General features: G+C 38.6%; 1 long non-coding RNA gene across 4 annotated transcripts; it reads left to right on the forward strand.

Annotated features, from left to right (window-relative positions):
- The first annotated feature begins 220 nt into the window (after positions 1-220).
- LOC135181295 (uncharacterized) lies at positions 221-9,030 on the forward strand. Of its 4 annotated transcripts, none has more exons than XR_010304809.1 (3): positions 221-279; positions 393-490; positions 7,250-9,030. It is a non-coding gene; the product is annotated as an uncharacterized LOC135181295 (long non-coding RNA). The 4 variants fall into 4 exon arrangements; XR_010304811.1 differs by lacking the exon at positions 7,250-9,030 and adding an exon at positions 3,972-4,078; XR_010304812.1 differs by lacking the exon at positions 7,250-9,030 and adding an exon at positions 2,199-2,256.
- The last annotated feature ends 7,619 nt before the right edge of the window (positions 9,031-16,649 follow it).

Consider the following 16,649-nt stretch of genomic DNA (forward strand, 5'->3'; position numbering starts at 1 on the left):
AGCCTACTATATACCAGTACCCCCAGGTCCCTTTCTTACTGGCTGCTCTCCAGCCACTCAGTCCCCAGCTCCACCATGTCTGCTTCTTTCCCACCCCCCACTGTGTTTTGCCCTTTTTCCCCCCAAACCCAGAGCACCTGGGTGCTGTTGAGTCTCCTCCCACCCCAGGTGTGGCCACTTTGCCCTCCCTGACCACTCCCCTTTATAATCAGCTCCAGGGAAGGCAGAAGCCCCAAGTTTGCCCATCTGGGCAGAGGGATCCTCCTCCTCTCATCACTGGTGAGTCCCCATGGTGTTCACTGGGTGAATGGTGGAGGGGATTCAAAGGCCGGGGGGCCTGGTGTGGCCCCCCGGCAGGTAGGGTAGGTACCTTATGATCATATCATTCACAGGTGCTGGGTCTCCTTAGGCTGAGCTTCTCTTTGTTTAGGTGCTTCCTTCTGCTTGCTCATGAAGAGTTGAAGTACTTGGTGGAACTGGAAGCTCACAGGTAAGCAGCATTGTGTTGTCATAGGATTGTTTAGATTGGAGAAGGTCTCAAAGATCATCAAGCCCAACCTTCAACCTAACACCACCATGGCCATTAAACAATGTCCAATGTGCCATGGCCACATATTGCTTGAGAACCTCCAGGGATGGTGACTCCACCACCTCCCTAGAATCAGATTGTTCTATGATTCCAGGGAGGTGGTGGAGTCACCATCCCTGGCAGTTTTCAAGCAATATGTGACTTGGGAAGACAAAAACCTTAATCCCAAACATCTGCCCCTTCCTTCTTCTTTCCCCAGCTTTATGTACTGAGTGTGGTGTCATATGGCAGGGAAATATTCATTGGTCGCTTGGGGTCAGCTATCTCAACTTCACATGCACCTCCAGCCTATCTGCTGAAGGTATGCGTGAGTGGTAGGCAAAGCCTTGATGCTGTGTAAGAACTGCTCAACAATGACTAGAATCAGCCTTGTGTTACCAACAATGTTTTCAGCACAAATCCTAAACACAGCCACATACCAGCTACTGCAAAGGAAATTAACTCTATCCCAGTCCAAACTAGAAATATTAACAAGGAAGGTTTAGTAGAGAAGTTGCTGGGCCTTGAATCTTTGAGATGTTATGATGCTCCTAGTGCCCTTAAACTAAAGGCAACAAACAAGCAAACCAAACCAACCAAAATGCCAAAAGCCTCACAGAAAGCTGGCATAATAATTTGTTGTGGAAGAGTAGGAAGTAGTCTTCAGAGACAATCCTTTGAGAAGTCATATGAAGCTTGTCAGGTATCTGTCCAGTCCTACAAACCACCACAACATGAAGACTGACTGATTGCACTCAGTAGATCATTGCAAGATACAGCAGGTACTTTTGAATATGCTGTTTAAAAGCTACACTTAGAGAAAAGAAGCAGTGTCTTGACTGAGAGTGTCTGCCAAGGGCAATTGAAGGAGAAACACATGTGATGTGAAAGATTTTATGTACAATAAAAGTGAAATGAGGTGTCACAGAAATATTAGGATTTCTGGTAGCTTCTCCAAATCGGGCTGTAGCTTTGATGTGTGCAAGGCTGATCCTTCTCGAAAGGACTTTTAATAGTCTTTCTGAAGGAGGTTATTTCAGTGAGCTAACTCTCAGATGCTGCCTCGCAGCAAAGTTAGTTCTGTATTCAATCCCTGCTGGCAGGTGACTGAGCAAAACGCTTAAGAGAACTGATTACTATTTGTTAATTCTGTGGCTTGTTTCTCCCTCTGCCATTCGGTTTTGTGACAGATAGACAGGCAAACACTCTTTTTCTCTCTTTTTAATCCATATGTGTATTCTAGCAATGTCTCCTCTCTGCAAGCTACACTTACTAGGCAGATCAGGTATTCAGACATGCAGATGACTATATATTTAATAACCCTTGTTTTTCTTTGATGTTCATGCAAAATTTGAAATGGAAAAATATACAGACTTAAGGGAACTTAGAAAATGGGGTTGGGGGTGAGGAAAGAATTTCTAGTTTAAGTCAAGCAGCAACTTTAAGAATTCACTGTCTGGTGTAGTCTCACATTAAAAAAAGGGGGAAAAAAGGTCATAGTTCCTCTGAGGCTTCAATAATTCTCAAATAACACTAGTGAAATTCTGGTTCAAGGCTCTTTTTCAAGCCTATCCACTTTCAGACCTATTTTCTCTGATGAAAGTTCTCAAACACTATTTTCTATCCCAAGGGTTGAATTACGCTTTGGGCTGAGTCCAGTGAGCCAAAGCTCCTCCATAAGATTACCAGTAAGTGACCTGTGGGTCCTACTCCTTTGTCTGATACCACAAGCCCACCAGATACAACTGTAGTAAAGTATAGAAATAAAAGAGTCAACTCCCAGCTTCAGGGACTTTAATATGTAAATTTCTGTGTGACAAAGACATGACAACCACTTGACATTAGGATAAAAAAAGTAATAGTACTTCTCCTGATTTGACTTAGAGCAGAATTAATTCTGTTCAGTGATTTTAATTTTCACCTCAGTCTTCTCTAACCTCACTTTCTGAAATCAATGGAATGTTTTCCCAGGCAATGTCTGCTCTTCATAGTGATAATGTTCCATGTTTCCAGATAGTACCAAGATGTGCAGGCCAAGGCCTTTGTTAAATTTTGTATACTGTGGTGGGAGTACAGAAAGTAAAAGGCTTCACCTGTGAGGCAGAGGAGACAGGGCAAGGGACCCTAAATTGACCAACAAGGGATTCCGTCACCAGTGGTAGTGGTGACATCAGTGGCACCAAGGGGACTGAGTTCAATATTGGCCTGTAAATATTTGTATCCATTTCATGTTGTTGTTGTTATTTCAAGCAAAGCTGTTTTGGATTTCTTTTCCAATCCATGAGTCTCTTTCACTTACTCTCTCTTCCCTTGGGGAAGGGAGAGGAGTTGCTGGAAAGTGTCTGTCACTCATTTAGTGGCCAATCCAGACCTAAAATTGGACAGCACTAAACTTTCCTAGCACAGAGAACCTGTAGTAGAATAAGGACTTATAGATGTGTATATGCATATATACATGAAGTGTGTGTGTGTGTATAGACACATGTGCATGTATTTGTTATTTATGTGACAACAATAGTGAGACATCCTCCTCACTTTCATTTTTATAAGCCAATTTGACTTGGAGGAGAAATAATTGCTGAGACTGTCTTGAAATCAGGCATTCAAAATATGTTTGTTCTCCTGGGACAGGAATTGACATCTCTGTTGTTAGGATGCTTTGGGAAAGCTCTATTCTCCACATGAAGACAGGAGCTCTGGGTATCTGGGACTGCTCATTAAAACAAAATAGCTTTTTAAAAATCTGTTTTTCAAAATAAATTTCCCTTTAACTCCCTGATGCCAGTGGATTTCTCCCTTGTGAGAAGTCCACTAGCAGCTCAGAAAGAATAAATAAATAAGCATGGAAATGCCTGTTTGCTAACAAGTGCCCCAGAAGCAGGACTTGAGCTTGATACTCCACGTCTGCTGCTTGATTTCTGTGGGAAGGTATCAGCTCCTACATGATGTTAACCTGAGTGTCTGGCTTCAATACTTGAATTTTCATAATCTTTATAATCAGCACATGAGTCCTGAAGAGGCTGTGAGGACTTAAAATCAAGGATTCAGAAGAGCTGCAATTGTGTAATGTGTGGAGTAGCCTTCTGTTTACCTAGCTTCATCACTGCATGCAGGAGCAACATGCTGCTGCTGCTCTCTCCAGACTGATGGCACAGCCACGTGATGCTTCTCCAGGGTCCACTTGTGTTAATCGAGATAAATATTCTTTTGCAAGATGCAGCTGGTGCTCAAGGAGGCTTGGAAGTCACATTATCTGATTTGAGTACTCTGATTTCTGATGATTTTGTTACGTGTTACAAGGGACTGGCGGTGAAGCTTTTGCTTCTTTGTTGGTATCAGTAATTATGGCAGCAGTCTGGCACTCTTCTCAGCAAACTTGTTTCTGTCTTGCGTGCTTGTGTAGTGGTACACACAACTGCAGCTTTGTGGATTAAACGTGCTGTGCACTCGGAGGTGTTTTTGCACAGAAGAGCAAGCTCACAGAGAGAGCTGTGCTTAGGGAGAGTTTCACAGAATGTAAGTGCTCCTTCCTTTGAAAAATAATAACTTGTGTCACCTGATCCTTACTCAAGTTAAAAGATCTATCACTGAAAGGGTCCTGGTAGTGCTGCACTCTTACTTTTTAAAGTGGCAGTATTTCAGCTCATGGCAAATAGCTAAAGCAGTTTAAGGGTTTCCTGCCTAATGCCTGCCTGTCTCCTGCCTTCTGACCCTCTAGCTCTTTCTAAGCTTCCTGATCAAACATGAATATGATTCCTATTTTTTCTGCAAAGAGGAATCTGTTTCAGATCTCATTCATCAGACTATCCCTGTGTCTTTTTCTAACCAGTACTAAACCTTTACACTGCATCTATCACCGTGCTTCCTTTTATGAATTGCCTTTCAACTGTGTTGATAATCCAGGTCATGAAAATTATCATCATCTGAAATTCATAATTAAGGAGAGAAAAATATCTGGTAAGAGTAGCAGGAAATGGAAGCAGGTCTCTGTCTTTTTTTTTCCTCTCCCCCCCCCCCCTCAATCTGACTGAGCCTACAAAACATGAGAAGTAAGGAAAATTAAAATTAGTACCAAACATTGTGAAACATATTCTATTCTTTCTTGAAATTGTCTAACTTGCTTTGTTCTCCTGTGCTTCCTGACAGAAAATAATGGTCCAGACATCAAAATGAAGTACTTCAGCACTTCAATTAAGCAGTAGATGAAGAGAAGATGATTGATAAAAATATTTTCCTCCAGTGTTAAAGTCATGACAACAGTGTTTCTATCAAAGATTAAGTAACTGCCTTCTCATATGTGAAATCATCTGTACAATGGTTTGTAGGATGAATAAGAGCCCACCTGATCCTTCTCAAGACTGTAATTAAGAAGTTATTTCCTCATTTGATTTTATTTTCAATTATTTAAAGTTTCTACTTATACTTTACTAGCACAGAGCAAGGGAAATTCAACATATGGTGTCACATCAAAAAGGACCATCATAGCTGCAACTACTCTGGCAAAAACTGCATTTGGTAGACATGGATACATTTTGGGTCATTGATGTCTTATTTGTTATTGTTGTTTACTTAAAATGTCTTTGTGATTAAATTACTGCCTTAATTTTCACACAGTTTCCACAGTGATCTACCAATACTGCAGCAGTGCAATTTTCCTTGTTCAAACCCTGTATATAGCCCATTCTTAAAATAGAAAGACAGATCTAGATAATCAAGATTTTTATTTTCAGAAAGGCAATTTCTTTCACCGTATTTCAGAATGTTTAATTTTGCATGCTCTGACTCTGAATACAAAAGTTAGTCAGATGATGCCTTGGCCATTCACATATCCCGGTACTAGGTCTGGCTGGAAGAGCAGCTGGTAGAATTGTTTTTCACATTTGTGAATAAAACAATTCTGCTACCAAATGTTTTAACCATAGCTGAACACTATTTGCACAGCATTAAGGGCTTCTCTGTCTCTCACTTCGCTTCCTTGTGATGTTCCATACCTTATGACATCATGCTTAACAGTAAAAACAGAGTGAAGCAGGTTTAGGGGGGCTAGCTGCATTTTGCTCACGACTAACTAGGATTTGTCTACCCACAGAAGGTTGTGAGTAACTGTCTTTGAACCTCACATCCTTTGGGAAACCAAGCTTGGATTAATAGCATGGTGAACATTGTCCAAACTCTATGTTTTGTCTTCATTTGTGGTCTACTTGATTTATCAGTGCTCAATTTGCTTATAAGATAGATTTTTGCTAGTAGAGTCATGACAAAAAGTGAATTGCTGGAAGCATGGGCCCTAGTGAATTTGGAACAGTGGATAGCAAAGCACTAGAATTCAGGACTTTAAGATCTTCTTATACATTGAACTTAAGATAAATTTTCGAGATTATCACCATCCAATGGTGTTGCCAGAGAAAAGAAAGATAACATCTTCTCTTACCTACAAAAGACTGTTTTCTCCAGATTCCATCAGAGGAGTAATAAATAGTACTGATTCACTGAATTCTTGAAATTATAGCCAAAACAAGTGTCCTGAGAGCAAAGAAATCTGGTCTCATCTGAATAACTTTGAGGGGCACGGTGGTGAGTAAAACACCTACCATGCCCATCTGTCATATACTCAGGAACAGCTGAAGCTCAGTAACAGGCAGGATTCAAATTCAAATTACATTGTTCAGTGTCCTTACTCTACTGACATTCAGATAGAGTGACAGAGTAAATGAGATGTGCCGCCAATCCATTAGTAAATTCTGACTGGATTTTCTTTTTTCCTGAAACTGCAGTCATTCTCAGTGCAAAAACTTGTATATAAACTCAATAAATAGGATGTGGATGTGTGTTACCTAAGATTGTGTATGGCACAAAGTCCCTTTGTCAGAATAGTGTCTGATTTGAGGTGCATCTCTTAGCCCACTCCCAAAGAAGATCCATCGATATTCACACTTATGAGACAAGGCTACAACTATGTTTAGGGAGAGCACAAGAACTATTCCTTGGCACTGAAATGTAGTCATGTGTACTGGTAGAGCAGCCCCTTGCATAGCTTGACTTGCTTCAACTAGCACTGTCCTAGTCCACAAAAAGCAATTAGGGACTCGGTATGTTTCAGAGACTGTTCCAAATAAACACTTTGGATGAAATCAAATTATTCTAAAGAATAATAACATTTAACAGGCAGATTCAGGTTGTTCCATGACAGTTGGCATTGTTGTCAGAAGAGTATCAATCAAGACTGTTTAATTAATTCCTCTAAAGTCATTCCACCATCTTCAGAGCATATGGAGATAAGCTGCGAACAAAATAAAACACTGCTGCCTCTGTAATATGCATAATGACAGCTATGTAGTCTAAGTCAGAGGCTTTCTTAGTTCGCTATATTGATTTAAGCAATTTCTCTAAGTAGCTTGAGTTCAGATAAGTGAAATCCTTATACTATCTTAGCATATTTTCTCTAGATTTTTGGGTTTGGGATATTTTGGTTGGTTGGTTTGCTGTTTTTGTTTTATAAACACCCAATTAAAACAGTTTCTGGCAAATTCCACTGAATCTGCCCCTGATTTCACTAGGAGCACAGTTAGGCTGTGATTCTGGATGCTTACTTCTCATTTCAAATGATTTAGCAGTATCTTACTGGAAACTATCTCTGCCATTCTCTGATTAGTTGTCCTCTGCTGATTTTTCCAATCAAAGGAGGTAACTCTGAATCAAATGAACCTTGTAAAGGAAGAGCTAAAGAAGTTAACACACATTTTCTACCAACATGAATGGACATGAACTGCAGTTGCTTCTATCATTGTTACTTTTTATGTCAAAATGATGCTATTCAGCATATTGTGTCCTATTTTTACCACGCATTCTGCGTCATGAAGTTTTATGGAAACTGAAGACATTTTATCAAAGGACAAAAAAGCCCCAAACTGTAGTGTTGTATTTAATCAGCCTTGCATGTATATTTTTCTATTCTGCTAAATAGGTGATAGTGCTTTTCTCTATGCTACTGAATAAATTTCATATTTATTCTGGTTGAATTTGTGCTAACATAAAAGGAAAAGTATCCACATCTTTCAGCAAGGTTATGACAGTGACTACTGTGAAAGCAGGTTCGGTTATCTAAAGTAATCTAAATTGGAGCAAGGCTGTAAGTCAAATAACAAAGGATCCTGACATAGCTGTGATATACTTAATTTCTTTTCTCATTAAGGAATGATACAGTGTCCTTAAGAGACAGTCATTTTCTGAGTACCTCAGGGGACCAGATTAATGTGGAACTACTAGTAAAGTGCCTAAATGGACTCAATCAAGACCAAGTGAAATCCATACTAGGACTATTAAAATGATAGAAGGAGAAATTACAAAATCCTATTACTGTGGAGATCTGTCTTCTTATATGCTTGGGGGAAAAAAAAACAGAGGAGAGTGAAAGTGATCTATCCTTTCTCCTTGCCAGTTCTCCACCAGGTTCCTGAGAGACTTTGATACAATAAATAGTTTTTATTATTTATTTACATTTTAAAATAACTACTAGACAATATGTTTCTTTGTTTATTCTCTCTGCTCATATGTAAGCAAGACATAACCTCTTGGTGCAGAAGGTTGTCTCCTTGCTGAGCAGTGCTAATGAAGTTTACCTATCACTCAGGAAGATATAAGTAGGGCGTAAATGATTTATAGTCCTCACACCAGTCATCTGACTGCATGTAAATTTTGTGATGTTTGTAAGCAGTGTGAGTCTGAATGGAGGGCAGTGTGTCATGTTTAATGCTTCAGTTAGATAAGATTTTGGCTTATCAGGAGAAGTAGTTTTCTATTGGGGAAAAGAAGGCCACCATGTTCTTGCTTTGTAGAGCAGATTCCTGCATTTGAGCAGATTTCTACATTAGGAGAATTGTAAATACTTAGTTTTATGGCAATAACTGCAGCAAGGAGCTCTTAGTTTCCAGAATTATTTCGTTTTCATCCATATTCTTGCCACTCTGTAATGAAATTTTAGGCTATTTCACTTCCATTTCAGTTTGCTTTTGTGTCTCTTTGTCCTTGCTTCTAGTATAAGCCAGGGGAACTGTTGCTGTAGTGTAAAATCATAATCAGCTTCGTAAAAAGACTTGAAAATAATTCCAGACAGCAAGGCTGGGAAGAGAAAGTTCTCCTCAACCATCCACTTGTGAGCTGAGAGGAAGATCACAGCTTTGCTACAAAATGCTATCCTCCACTGTTTCACAAATCTATAAACCCTCTCACTAAACAAATTCCATTTGTTCTCCTCTGTGCCCTTTAATTACCCAGTACTTTCCCATTAACTTAATTATTTAAGTGCTTTTCACTCCCATGCTGTTGCATGTACAGATGCTATGTGTATAATACATTAAACCTGCATAATTGACTTACATTTAACTGTCACCAGTTGTGTAATGTTCTATGTTTGTTTTGTATTCATGACACCGTGAAGAAATAAAAAGCTTTGTGTTAGTAAACAGAGCTCTGTTTATTGCTGCTCAGAACTGGAGCAAATTGGGGAAAAGACACCACTGTTATTAAAAACAGGGACTTGAGAAAACTGAAGGAGTGATAATCACTCCATCATATGCATCAGCATCATCTTAAACTATGAAGGTTTTTCTGCTAAAACTATGGGGAGAAGTTAAGATGTTTTGAGACTGGGATTTTCCTGTATTTGAGACTGTAGTCACTTAGCCAGGAATATGCTTCAGCTCAACAGAGTTGAAACAGTAGTAGCTTTGTGTTTCTTAATTACCTGAGGTCCTGAGTGACTTGCTGAAAATCAAACCAACAAGAAATACTTAAAAGGCAAAAATCCCAAACCAGCAGCATCTAAATCTCTTTCCTGAGATTTGTCACTACTTTCCACTTACCCTACCCAAGTGTTGGGGTTAGGTATAAATTCTCCAAAGAAGGACAGAATCAATAGTAACATTGATCTTTTCTGGTAGCTAAGATGCCACATGTGAAACACTAATGAAAACACCTTCACTTATTTCTCAATGAAATAAAAGTAGTGACTTTGTCACCTTAAGTTTGGAGATGTCAGTCAAGTACATCGGGCAAGACAAAGTGAGCCAAGGGGAATTTCCTACTGATATGAGCCACCTCTGTGCATTTTTTCCAAGTAAACTTAATCAATATGGGTTGGACAACTCAGGAATAGCACTGACTTTTCTCTCTCACAAAATTACCAGTCACTGGATGCCTTCCATAATGAGGTCGTTAGGGCCACAGAGAAGCACTGTCTAGCCTATTCCAGAGGGAACCAAATAAATCCACTGATACTCTCCAAAATAAAAGGAAAGTTAACCAAAATACTGTTTATTGCAATGTTTCTGTTTCCGCTCTACATCTGCAAACTGAATAGTAAGGTTAGATCTATATGTCAAGATACACCCCTACAGTGTAAATGCCTGTAACTGAGCTAGTTACCATTAAATTCACTGGAGTGCTAGTTTAATATATCTAGCAAAGCTTAGAGTATGTGTCATCCATGTTTGGCCAGGCAATCTGTATACAAAATCTGTGGTCTATAGTTCCTCATGAAATTGACTGCCAATCTGGGTCAACAGCAAATCTCCAAACATCTATTGTGTAGATGTCATGTGCTCAGTTCTGTTGTCTCAACAAAGGCATTTAGTGTGATATGAGATGCTGCAGCTATCCCACTTGTCTTCTAAAAGACCCTAGCCTTCCTATAAAACCTGTCTTACATATAAGCTCTTTGCAGATAACCAGTATTTTAATGTGTTGAAAGTGGCACCATACTTAGGAAATTAAATCAGTCTTTCAACCTCTGATTCAGTCTCACTTGTAAAGTTTGAGTTTGACTTTCAATAAACCTTTAGTTTTGTCTGAATACATTAAAATAATAAAATCCTCCATAATCTGTTGTTTAACCGCAGTTTAAATATTTATATATATATATTTAATCCGTTTTTGAAGATTTGAAATTTGGAAATTAAAATTGAAAATCCAATTAAACCTTTAAAGATTGACATGGATACAAGTGAGCTTTTATGTCATTTTGCTCTGAATTTCTCCAGAAATAAGCACAAGGAAAGGAGTGCAAGTGTTTGCTTTTCATTTTTGGGTATGGCCAGTGAGCAATTACACTCTTGGCTGTTGTTGTTATGAGTCTAAATTGCTCATCTCACTTAACTTTAGCCATCTGGGGCTGTGTGTATATTGGTAAATCAAGCAGGACTAGGGTGTGGGCTCAGGCTCCAGACTGTACTTATACTGAAATGATCATGTGCTATCTAACACTTTCTTGAACAATGCCCAGTTGGTTCAGAGGCTAGCATGCATCAGAGACAAGTCCTCACAGGCCATGTGAACAACAATGCTCTTTACACTCTACAAAGCCATCTAATATTTGTTTCATCAGGATGTGCACTCTCAGACTCTACCATCTGCCATTCTCGAGGGCCTGTAACACATACTTTCATATTGGTCATATGAGAGCACCACTATGAGAGGTTGTTAACACAGTCATCACATTATTTATGATGCTTAGAACTGATGGGAAAAAAAGACAAACCCAGACTCAAAAATTATGTTTCTTTATGACTCCAAAGAGGAGATCAGGAGGTTCAGAGGGGATGCAGTACCAAATAATATACCATATAGTCATGATTTGACAATGTAAAATTATCTTAGAGCTAGGGAACATTCCTATTTAGAAGCATACATGGAAGAAGGAAGTTGCTTACCTGGTCACTTCAATAATCTGCTAAGGGAGAAGAAAAGAGAAGATTCTGAGGTCATACATATGCTCCCATATCAGAAGTATGTCTCCACATGAGACCTATTATCTTGTACAGCTGCCTGTTCAACTGGCTGTAGTTCTCTCTCAATAGACATTGAACATTTAGATGGATTAAGTTAGTAAAGATGAGTTCTTCAGGCATGTTATTGAGTGGTTTCTAATTTTCATACTTACATTAAGAGCCTTTTGGCTATTTCCCCCTATCTGTAAGTTAAAATCTTCTTTTTCTCTGCATGAATTGCTTTTCTTTTAGCATCATTAGATCATATTGCCCTTTGAGAAGAAAATCAGCAAAAGTCATGTTTATCATGTTACCCAAACAATGCACCATTTCCATGTGAAGTGGAATGGGATGTTCACATACTTGTCACCTGTGTGCTGAGTCACCCTCAAGGCAGGGTTTTCTATCAATCACCAGCATTTAAGTAAGTTCAACATTTTAAAGTATTAGCAATGCAACATTAAGCATGCAAATTAGTGGTTTGAACAGGATTGTAGGAAATTAAATGGAGCTTGTTTCTCCAGATGAAATTCACCTACTGATTAACACAAAACCTCTTCAAAGAGTTGAAGGGCAGTGCGATGGCTTCATAAACCTGGTTTACACATGGTTTACTCTCCTTCCAGACTGTGCCTCCTCTGCCCCACGAGGGCAACATTTCTTAGTTCTTGTGTGATTGCTTTGATTGTGACATAGTTATTCCACAGAAAATTTAGCCCTTTCTTTTTCATCAGTAATCTTGTGCCCTGGTTTCTGAGCCTTCACTTAAAAACTACAACACTTCGCTGAAACCAAGCTGGGAAGATAAGGAGATTCTAGTCATGTGAAAATAGGAGGACAAGAGCCTACATGGTGTAAATGAAATATCTTATGGAATAAAACATCTTTTTTCTCCACTGTAAGCTGATGTGTGAGGATTGAAAGCATATCCATATTATTGAAATCAGGGGAAGTAATCTCATATCTAAGGTTTGACTTATGATAACAACTGAAAACATTATATTGTTCTTGCTGTGAGTATCAACTTCTGATTCAGTGTCTCAGGGAGGTAAACCTGCCACTATCCATGCACACACATACATATATCAAATGCAGATGAGATAGAAGGAATATTGAGTGCATATATCTCATGGCAGACACTGGTTTTTTGTCAGCTGTGGAATAAACAAGAGGCATAAGTGAATCATAAAGGCTGAAAGACAAAGTAATTGAAAGTTAAAAAAAAATAGAAAAGAAAGGGGGAAAAAAAGAAAGAAGATAAAGGACTGTGTTGTGCATCTGATTGAATCCAGAATAAATTGTAGGATGTGAAAGAAGCTACCTTGATAAAGTCCAGAGAATGACCTGTGTAGTAGCTTCACAGATTAACAACGTGTCTATGTTACACATCCTGAATACCTTTTTCTTTGGTGCAAATACTACTAACATCTATTTACGATGTTCAAGGAGATGAATGAAAACTACTTTGAAAAAAAAAAAAAAAACACCAACAAAACCAAACCAACCAAACAAAAAACCAACAAGTCAGTATGGAGATTTTAATATTTGATTTTGGCATTTTATAGATTTTTTTTCCTAGTCAGCTCTTGTGGCTACATTTGAAGACAGAACACTGCAGTAACAGGACTCATATTCTATAAAGGTCTTAATTCTCTTTTGTCTTATGCTGAAATATTTGAACTATTTCTGGGGAATCATAGAATCAACCAGGTTGGAAGAGACCTCCAAGATCATCCAGTCCAACCTCGCACCCAGCCCCATCCAGTCAACTAGACCATGGCACTAAGTGCCTCATCCAGGCTTTTCTTGAACACCTCCAGGGACGGTGACTCCACCACCTCCCCGGGCAGCCCATTCCAATGCCAATCACTCTCTCTGTGAAGAACTTCTTCCTAACATCCAGCCAATCCCTTCCCCGGCACTACTTGAGACTGTGTCCCCTTGTTCTGTTGCTGGTTGCCTGGGAGAAGAGACTGAACCCCACCTGGCCACAACCTCCCTTGAGGTAGCTGTAGACAGGAACTCCAGATTGAGATATCATAATTGAAGAAAAAACTAGGTAGAAAAATGAGGAACAAGAACAACAGCATGATCAGAAATCCAGTATCCACTCTAAGGACATATTAAATAAGTCAATGGGATAAATCTTCAGTGAATAAAAACATTGCTGTGAAACAGAGGTGAAATAAATCAGTTCCTGTATTCCAGCACAGATAGAAGTAATAATGGCTAAACATACAGGAGGAGACATTAACACTGGACATTAAGCAAGATGTTCTATCAGTGGGAGCACAAGAGTACTGTCCATATTGTTTGCAGGCCATTTCAGTGGAGGAAAATCTTTTAATACAAATAGAACAATTTTGTATACAGACTACTGTAGGGACACTAGGTCTCTCCTTATATAGGCAGATAGACAGAAATCCACTTGTTCCTTATGATTTTCTAATGAGTCAGCTATTTGCTATGTATAAGGTGATCAAATGCTTAATATTAGTCAAGTACAATAACACGTTGAATCTGATTAAAGAGATTTCATTAAGTTCAGCAATTTTCAGCAGCACAAGAGACTTGAATAAAAAAATGTTTAAATATATCTATTCAGTGACCTCTTAATCACTTATGAAATGTCTAAGCTACTTCAAGAGTTTGCACTACATATTTGTTCAGGACACAGACATTCAAATTATCCTCACAATACAAGCCAGGAGAAAAAAAGAATCCAGGAAAATACAGAAAATTATTTTCTTAGAAAATGTGTACACTTATATTGTATTTTATAGCTCTTTATGGCTTCAGTGGAACGTGTCTTGCTTCCCCAATAAATCTTACTGAAGGAATAATAAGACAAAGAGGTACTGAATTTATAAAACTTATTCTAAATGGAAGATGAGCAACCAAATCATCTCCATAAAGAAAGAAAATGTGGTTAAAAGAGTTAAGTGCTTTCGGAGGAAAATAAAGATAACATTATATAACAGTATTAAAAGATAAAGGGTCAGTTCAAGACAGAGCTCAAAAATGTTGAGCATTGTTTTCCCATTTTTGTCCATTAAAAATGAAAATATCTGTTGAGCAAACATTTTCTACAACTTCTAGGTGTCTTTTCAACATATACAATTAAAATCTTTTAGGTAACTTTAACGGAACAGAGACCTAAAATAAACCTCCTGCATCACCAGAAATAGCCTCAATGCTGTCGCAACCAGCCATAAGATCTAATCCTTTAGGTGCATTGATAAATGTCCATTTAAAATTCAAGAAGCTTTTTATTTTTGTTTGTCCTGCTGGAAAGCTCTTTAGGAGCTCACAGCTGTGATAGTTAGAAAATTTCTAATTTCCCTTCCAAATTTATTCATGACCAATAATAAAGAATCATCTCACATTTTATTGGTGAGATAATAAATGTAATTTCTCTGTAACAGGATAAAAATCAGCAGAACAGATTGTTAATCCCAGGAGGATGAAAAACAAACACACATACGCACAACTCTCCCTCCAAAACTAGATACAAAGGAAATCTACAGTCAAGGTATGAAAAACCTCAAAAAATTATTTTTAGCAATATTGTTCATTTTTTCCTCTCAAAGCCTAATTTCAAACAGCTTAACTTTAACAAAATGAAAAATACTTAACCTGTGTAGAAAGGATGCTGCTTTTAACAGTGTGTGCTAGTTTGAAGCAGGCTAGAATGTTTTGTTGAGAAGAACTAGATTACAGGCTGCAAAAGGAAAGCAATGGTGATGTCTACTTCGCTCATAGGCTTGCTGAGATGCATAGGAGCAAGAAAGAAAAACATAGATAACCACTCTCACTGGGGCTGCTGGCTGAGCTGCATCTCTCTAACCTCACCCTCCATTTTGGACTAATCCACTTTGATTCCTAACCCCCCTGGACGAATCTCCATTCTTCCTTGGGACTGGGGTAAGGTTGAGACGGGCAGGGGGAAGGTGCAGGGGTGGTTGAGAGCCCCTCCTGGGGACTCAGGTTTCTGGGAGAGGAGTTGTATTTCTGTATGACCCTTTAACCTTGTGTATTTCTGTCTATAACTGTATATACTGTAAATATCTTCTTGTATATTGTGCTAGCTGTAAATATAAGCTTCATTCATATTTCCAGAGCCGGCTGAGTCTAGTCTGGGTGATTTATAAAGTGTGGGGGGGCAGGGAACACCCAAACCATCACACAGTAACAAGTCAAAATGCATTCTTCACAAGCAGACATTAAAATACCTGTAACCTGCTCCCAGTGGGTAATTTAGCTGGTTACTTACTGCAAATATTTCAGTTAAGTTTTGTCCTAATAAATTACACATCTTATTGCTCATGAAATGTATAGAATGAAGGAATTAAAAGTGCATGTAAAAAGAAACTTAAATTTGGGATGAAAATATATCTACAAGAAGAGGTAGTCAGTTTTAAAGCTTTGGTTCCCACAGATTTGCATTAGTTTATACCAGTTACAACTTTGGCTCATCGTCTTTCTGTATTCCTCATCCTAATCTTCAGGCAACATATGGAAAATGAAGAATGACAGTTCTGTGTATCCCTGAATGCATCTTGGTCTCCACCTAATAATGAACTGACTTTGCAGAAGGGATGAATATTATTGAGCATTTTCCATATGGAAATTTGCAGGACCATCCACATTGTGTTGTTATTTGGATGCTTTCATGAATGTCATGTAAAGTTATTCCTCAGATGGTTAGAATTTCATCTCAGAGATATTTACTCATCTGGTCACAACATGCCTCCAAGACTCAGGAGACACAAGTTTATTCCTTGTCATGCATCAGCTTTTATAGTTTTAAATATTGTGAACAATGCAAACAAACAAAACCACCTAACAACAATTGGACTAATAGAAAAGCAAAACATTTAGGTATTAAATTAGACAGAAGAGATTTATGTTTTCATTTTCAGATTATCCAGTGATGCTGGAGAGCACAACAGTATTGTAACAGGTGCTTTCAAATTGAATTCCTACTTTGAGAGAAGCAGCTGCCAGATGAAACCTAATTCAGGTGGGTGAATTTCTAAGACACTTAGGTAATGAACTACGTCATCTCTTCACGGTGAATTTGAAACACTGTGACCTTGAATATTCTCATATTGATCTCTAGGCCAAACCCTTATACATTCGTTGCTGTTGGTGTTGCTGATCTTCTGGTCTTTCTCTACTAGCGATGTAAGAGGTTTTTTCTTCCTCTTAAGAGCTGGCAGTAATCAGGCCTTCTGGCAAGTGCTCCTCTGTGTGCCTGATGGAGATGAGAAGGTGCTTGATCTTCTCTGTGTGTCTGTCTTCCTTCTCTGCTAGAT

This window comes from Pogoniulus pusillus, chromosome 14 (genome assembly GCF_015220805.1).
Source record: "Pogoniulus pusillus isolate bPogPus1 chromosome 14, bPogPus1.pri, whole genome shotgun sequence".
In the NCBI taxonomy this organism is placed as follows: domain Eukaryota; kingdom Metazoa; phylum Chordata; class Aves; order Piciformes; family Lybiidae; genus Pogoniulus; species Pogoniulus pusillus.